Consider the following 8,112-nt stretch of genomic DNA (forward strand, 5'->3'; position numbering starts at 1 on the left):
TACCCTACAGTTTTGACATTGCCTAGACACACGGACGTGTCTATCGGTCGTGTGTGGCACACAAACTGGCAAATGGGTGTGTGGTTGGTCCTGTGACCCCAAGTCAGTAACCTCCCTAATTTTCACACGGCTTGGCACACGGGTGTGTCTTATGGCCATGTGGACAAGTCAGTATGTATGCCTTGTTTTGCCACGGCATAGACTTTCGGGTGTGTCTAATACCGTGTGGGGCACACGACCTACTCACACTGGCGTTTGACCTTTATAACTTAGAAAAATGTTTAAGTTTTAGAAAAAATTGTATGTGCTTGATTTAGTCTCGACTCCTTTCTAAAGCATGTTTTAGGTCTCGATGACCTAAAGAAGAGAGTTTATATTGATATATGATTATGATATGATGAAGTATGACTTTTAGTTTGTGAAATGAATTCGAAATGTTCCGATTGTCTGGTAATGCCTCTTAACCCTAGTTCGGCGATGGATACAGGTTAGGGGTGTAACATGAGCACAACTTAAAACGTGACTGACTGAGTAACCGGGGTAGGGTGCTTGGGTTGTCATCCTACTTCGCATAAAAAGGTTGTGTGGTGTTACATAAACTTTGCTAGCCAGAATTAAACAAAAAATAATAATAAGAATGTGTTGGGCTGAGTAACTGGGGTGGGGTGCTTGGGTTGTCATCCCACTTCACGTCGAAAGGGCGAAAACATTCTTAACCAAATAATAATAATAATAATAATAATAATAATAATAATAATACAGGAGCATGTTGGGGTGAGTAATTGTGGTGGGGTGCTTGGGTTGTCATCCCTCTTCGCTTCAAAAGGGCCAAGACATTCTTAAGAAAAAAAAAACTAAGAAAAAAAAAAGAAAAAAAATAATTTCATTTGAGGACTAAGGGTGGAGCAAATAGGGTGTCTTGTTAAGTTTAGTAAATTACCTAATTTCCATGAAATAATCCAAGTCGATTTAATATTTGTGTGTTTAAGTTGGAGTACTTTTAGGTTTTACTGAAAGCAAGCTAAAGGTTCTCTTTATTTTCATATACATTATGCGTAATTTTATAAAATTTTGGAGTGATACTTCTTTCATGGTAAAATCGAAATTACATAGTGGAATAGGAACCATATTTGAGGGAAAACATTGGCTAAGTAAGGGAATATGATAATACTCTAAAATGACATACTTTATGTGTTAATTATATATATTTTGAGTATGATCCTACTAATTTGGGCTGTTTATGGTTTTTTTTTCTTGTAGGGACTAAATTGACAATAAAAGGAAATTTGAGGACAAAAAGCACGAATTTAAAGGCAAAACGGATCAGCATGCGAAAAAGGGAAGAAGTGGTGCCGAAAATACAAAGTATGAAAGACTTGGGGCAAAAATTCAAAGAAGAGATTTATGAACATAAGACTTTATTTAAATTTGAATTTTACTTTTAGGATTATTGTTAGAATTATTATGATATCGTTTAGATTTAATTTCAAATTATATCTTTTATTATCTTCTAGAGTTTAAATAGGAAGAAACTAGGTTTTTTATGTACTATAAATAGGGGATGGAGTGACAAGAATATTCACTCATTGCTTTTGTAAAAAAACTTCTTCCTCGTAAGGCTTTAGCCTTTTTGTTTCTTTTCCTTTCCAGTAAAATTTCATTCCATTACACTTGTATTTTTTTCCCAAAAGCATGAGTAACTAAACTCATCTAGCCAAAGGTTATCAAGGCTCCTCCAAAAGAGTTCATAAGGCTTAGAACCCGAACTTAACCCTTCTTAGTGAGTATTCATCATTTCTCTGCATTATAAGATAGATGTTTCCGTCCATGTCCTTCCAAAAGAAATCTTTTCATCTTGTACAAAGGCGGCCACTTTGTATATTTTGGAAAGGTTGCACAGTTGGTTCGCTAACTTACTGTGTTAGTGGTTGACGAGCCTAAGAGACGAAATGGCATGGCATTCGCCATTGAGAAATGATGATCTAGTGTAAGACAGTCCTACAAAAGTGACGGTTTTCTACAGTCAGGTTCCTCTAAATCGTAAGGCTAAAACTTAAGTGGAGCTGGTGGTCGTAGGCATCTTCCATTATAACTGGCTTATTCGGTCATGAGAAGGATCGCTTAAAAGCCTATGATTGAATCCAAGGAGGATCGAGATAATCAGAGACTGGAATTTGTCAAGCCAAAAAACTCATTCCCTCAACTCTGTTTCTTTTTACAATTGCAATTTCAATTTATTCAATTTCAACTCATCGATATTTTTAATTCTATTTTTTTTCCTAGGTCAAATGTTTTTCTTGGGCATGACTGTGTCCAGGATTTTGAGGATCAAGAAGTTGTAGCAATGCAGTCCCTGAGGATTTTACTCTACTTCTCTTATACAATTTTTTTCATTATTTCTTAGGGATAGGTTATTTTTGGTCCTTTCAACGACACACCATTCATCTATAAAATTAAATCTCCAATTCAAGATTCAAACTCCCATCAACATCACCACAAGGAGACTTAACTAGAAAATCATTTATAAACTTTCCCTTTTTGCCATCAGCTATATTTTCATGATCATAAAACATCAATATAGTATAACATACATTCAATTTGACAATAATAAATAAATTAAAAGCTATATTAATTTCAAATAAGAGTTTTAATAGGCTTTCCATATATTTTATCACACAAAAGTATTCAAAAGAGTTGGAAAAGCTTAAATCCACCTTGATCAATTAGCTTTTCCTTTCTTTTGTTAGTATTTCGCTTTCCTTCTTCAATTTCTTTCATAAAGAATAAATATTCATTAACACATAGTTAATGAATAGCCATTAATATGGCTCAACAACTTAATACCTTAAAAATAAACATGAGATTGAGTAAGTATGAGATGAAAATTACAAAACCCAAATATTGTTTACCTTCCTCCTAATACACTTTCACTCACTAGGGTTCAAACCTTAAGTACTTAGATGATAAAGATGATGAAGGATTGAAAGAGAAATAAGCAAGGGTTGAAGAAAAAGGAAAAGAAATGGAGAAGAATGAAGAAGGTTTTTCTCCCTCATGGTTGGCTGATAATGAAGATAAAGATAAGATATTTTCTCATCTTTTAACATATTTTATTTTCTTAAAATATTGTTTATTTGGCCAACAAGTCAAAGGGCTATTAAGATGTGACAAAAATGCTCTTTAATCACTTAAAATGGAATTTAAAAGCTCCATCGTCATCTCAAACCCCAAAATTTCATAAATGCTCTAATATTTAATCTCATTTATGATCTAAAGTCTAGAATAATCCTAGTGAAAAAATTTACCAATTTGCTCCTAATCTTCATGTTTTTATTTGATTAGGCTAATAACCATCAAATTAACTAAGATTGCCTTCTAAAGGCTTCCCAATAATTTAAAATTAATTTAATCCATCTAAAATTCAAATATTTTCATATCAAAATTCTACTAAATTTTCTTAGTATATTGGTATATGGTAAATTGAAAATGTTCGGGTGTTAAAATAATATTATTTTACTTAAATAAATATTAATTAATTTTTGGTTTAAAGTAATTTAACTATGTTGATCAAATAATAAACAAGATAACACAAATTTAGGGATGCTTGATGGGCTCATCTCAATGTTCAGTTAGGTTTACGGATACAAAAGAATATGGTTTAAAATAAGCTAAATGAGATTTAAAAGAATAAGATGTCAGAAAAATATTATATTTAATTTTATTATTAAATATTATAATTAATTTTGAAAAATATTTTATTATATTTTTATAACTATTTATTAATTTCTGTAAATTATAGTATCAATATTGAAGAAAAGTATTGATGGTTAAAGCATGACTTTATATATAAGAGATATTGGGTTCCAGCCTTGTTAGAAGTAAGTTTACAAATCCACAATTATAGAAATGTGGATTCATATAATGGATATTTGAGGGATCTATCTGAATCCAAATCCATAACATATAATAATTTTAACATCTGAATTTGATGAATTCGGATAAAATACATGCAAATATTCAAATCTATAATATGAATTGCCATCCTTAGCTACAAGGGACCTAGGTCTCGAGTCATACAAGTAATTTTTGTCTCTTAGTTATTTTTCATGTAAAATTTGATTCTATCAATGCATGGATGTATGAAATGTCTCTATGCATGATTATAAGTTGTAATCCGGTGAATATTAATGTATGATTGATTAATTGTGTCACTTCGGTGACCAATGTGATACTTTATAACATCCCAAAATAGGATGTCAGAATAGTGGTTTTGGGACCATAAATCCGACGTTAAAATATTGTTTTTATGATTGTTATGAGGTTTATAATATGAATATATGCATGTGTTAAAGTTTTATGAAGAAATTCTAAGTAAGGTGTCCAATTGGAAATTAGGGACCAAATTGAATAAGTTGCAAAATTTGTGTTTTAGAAGCAATTTGTATGAAATTGCTTTGGATTATTAATTAGGAGGTCTTAAAGAGAAACTTGCCTAATTTCTAAGTTTTTGGACAAAAATGAGCTTGAATGGAAAAATTTGAAGGAAATACATTAGGGGCATTTTTGTCATTTGGTATATTAATGAAATAAAAAGGGAAAATAAGCCAAAAATCTCCATGTTTCTACCAAAATTTTAGGGTTCTCCATAGCTAGGGTTTTCAAGCTTTCCAAGCTCTATAGTAAGTGCTCCCAAGCCTCGTTTTTAATATTCTTTGTATTTTTGAAATCCTGGTAACTTGCTCTCGCTATTTCTACCCATATTTCATGCTAGGGTTCATGTTTAGAAATTTACACAGCATGAGAAGCTTATGTTTTGATGATTTATGGAGGGATATGAGAGTTTAAAGGATGGTAAACAACTTTTACTAAGTAGATTTTCATGAAAAGGGCTTTAAGGACTTTGTAAAAGTTGTAGAAAAGGGTAGAAAAATGTGAAAGAAAGGAAAATGTGGGCTGTTATGAACATGAAAAATGTTTGACTAGGCTTGGATAACTAAGAAATCCCATACATTGTATTATCCAAGCCTAGGGACTAAATTGCAAATATATGAAAGTCTAAGGGTAAAATAGTAATTTTACCCAAGTATGAATTTTGGGTTGTTTTGAGTAATGTATGTATTAAACGAGCTAAATTTGGTATTATAGATCAAGAGAATCAAGATACGGGCCTTGATCGGGGAAAGAACAAGGTTTACGAGGTTTAGGCTCGATTTCTAATATTTTGTACCGAGGTAAGTACATATGCAAATAAATACATTAATTATTGTTATTAAATGATTTATTGATATTTGTATGCTTAATATGCTTATTTGGCTATGTTGATAATATAACATGTTTTGGTGCTTTGCTATTTGATTTTGAGACGTTGGCCATGTGAAAGAAACCATTTATGCAAGTACGTTCGATAAAGGTCTAGAAGTCTAAAATCCTGTTTGAACCTTAGGAATAGTTGAGGATACAAGTGACATGTCACTAGGATAGTTATGTGTGTTATGAGCTCATTTAATATGTGATACATGCTAGGGTCCAGGTGCTGGGTATCTTGAGTTGTGTTCGGATACTCTTTTAGCTCTTTGAGTAGCCCCGTTGAGAGCAGCATGTGATTCTATGATATGTGGCACTTCGGTGCACATTCTGTCAGGTAGCCAAGGCTACGTTCAGGCACTTCTGTGTATTCCTTCTGTGTGTCCGAATCATATTCCAAGTGTTCAACGGGTAACGTAATATGAATTCCGAAAGTAAAATTTAAGTAAGCCATATGTGTGCAAGATCGCACAGGTATGTACTAAAACCTTATGATGACTTAGTATATGATGATATTATGAAAGATATGTATTTTGAGAAGCATGTGCATATGAATATGGAAGATAAGTATACATATGACATGATGAAAAGTATCATAATGGATAAGTAATTATGCTTAGATTATCAATAGTTGCAAAATGTAGACCATTTGTATGTGTACGTACTAAGCTTTATAACTTACTCTCCTCTCTTTTCCCTTCTATTTAGATATGTCAAGCTAGCTCAAAGGATCAGGAGATGTCGGAGCTCGGATCACACTATTGTGACAACACGAATTAGGGCCTAATCTGAATAGTGGTTTCGTGACCACAAATCTGAGATAGAAATAATTGTTTTATAATTATTTTGGGGTTTATGATATGATTTCATGATTTCGTAAAAATTTTGTGATGAAATTCTATGCATTGAGCGCTTAAGTTGAGATTAGGGACTAAACCGAATAAATTGTAAAACTCGTGTTTTAGAAGTTTTTAGTATGAAATTGCTTTGGGATATTAACTAGGAGGTGTTAAATAGCAATTTGACCCATTCCTAAGTTATGGACAAAAGTTGGACATGGAGGGAATTTTTGGAAAGTTTAGTAGTAAGGGCATTTTGGTCATTTGTATATTAAATGAAATAAAATGGGAAAAATAACACAAAATTGGTCATCATCTTCATTAGTTGCTGCCGAAATTTGCTCTCCTCCATGGCTAGGGTTTCTTCAATTTTCAAGCTTCATAGTAAGTGATTACAAGCCCCGTTTTTAATGTTCTTCACATTTTTGAAATCCTCGTAGCTCGGTTTACTTATTTCTACCATTATTTCGAGTTAGGATCTATGTTTAAAAATTTACCCATGAATGATAGGCATGTATTGTATTTTTTGATGGTGGAATATGAATGTTTGAAGTTAGGAGAACGATCTTTTCTAAGCGATTTTTAATGAAAACGAGTAAAACGGCATAATCGATAAAAATACCTATTATTCATAACTATGTGTTAGAGTGAGAATTTGATGTTGCCATAGAAGAGAAAAATGATCAGTAGGTCATTAAACATAAGAATAAGGGCTGAAATTAAATTTTCAAGCCTTGGGGCAAAATTGTAATTTTGTAAAAGTTAGGGGCAAAAATGTAATTTTTTTATAATGTGATTTTTTGGATTAAAATAAATAGTTCGAGTGTTAAATGAACTAAATATGTTGTTATAGATCAAGAAAAGCGTGGAATCGACCTCGAACGGGGGAAGGAGAAAGTTTTGGACTAAATTGCAAAATCCCCATATTTTGCACCGAGGTAAGTTTGTATGTAAATAATACATTAATTTCATTTACATTCTTATATTTCAGCCTATTATATATATTAGATGATGTTGAAGTATAAATCGACTATTGGAAGAATGGAAATAAGTACTAGAGAGAGAGATCACAGTTGAAAATTCAGAAAGATCGAATAAAATAGAGGGGGCGTAGCTAGGTCACATGTATGGTGCCGAGTGCACATCATGTGTACAAGAAAGCTACGAGATACTATGTAGTAGCTAGGTCACATATGTGATACGGGATGTATCCCATGTAGACAAGAGAGCTACGTGAGAGATAAATGTAGCTAGGTCGCATGCGTGATTCCAAGTGAAGGACACCATGTAGACAAGAGAGCTACGAGACAAATCGGCTAGGTCGCATGAGTGGTACTAAGTATTCCCCATGTGTACAAGAGAGCCGAATTAAATGAAATATGATGGTGGGGCTATGTGCTGAAACCATCAAGTATCGAGGATTAATCTGAATTGTTCAATAGGATGGCTTTGTGGTGACATTGTAGTCATGGACCTATACTTGTGATGTATGAAATGTAGTGAAAATGATTTGTGATATATATATATATATATATATATATATATATATAAGTTCAAATGAGGTTAGTATAAAGAATGTGTGAAAGAGTGAAATTAACATTAAAACTGTTTTAGACAGTATCAGTGACGTGATTTTTAAAAATCACCAAAAATAGAAGGAATTTAATTAGAGGTTGAATGAGATGTGAAATTAAAGCTTAATGAGTCTATTTTCCTATATTTTGAGATATTTACAATTGTGTGTGACTTGCTCAGAATGACTATGTGATCCCTTGATCCAACTTTGAAAAATCATTAAAAATTGTACAAAACAAATTAAGAAATATAGTTTATATGCCTAAATTCCTTATTGAGTCTAGTTTTAAATGAAATCTACAAATTAAGAAATTGAATTCGTAGTGAACAGAGGTCAGATCAATTGAGCTGTGTAACAGGGGAAACTTTAACTAATAAACTGTACTAATTGGCT

Source organism: Gossypium arboreum, chromosome 6 (assembly GCF_025698485.1).
Source record: "Gossypium arboreum isolate Shixiya-1 chromosome 6, ASM2569848v2, whole genome shotgun sequence".
NCBI classification, from domain to species: Eukaryota; Viridiplantae; Streptophyta; class Magnoliopsida; order Malvales; family Malvaceae; genus Gossypium; species Gossypium arboreum.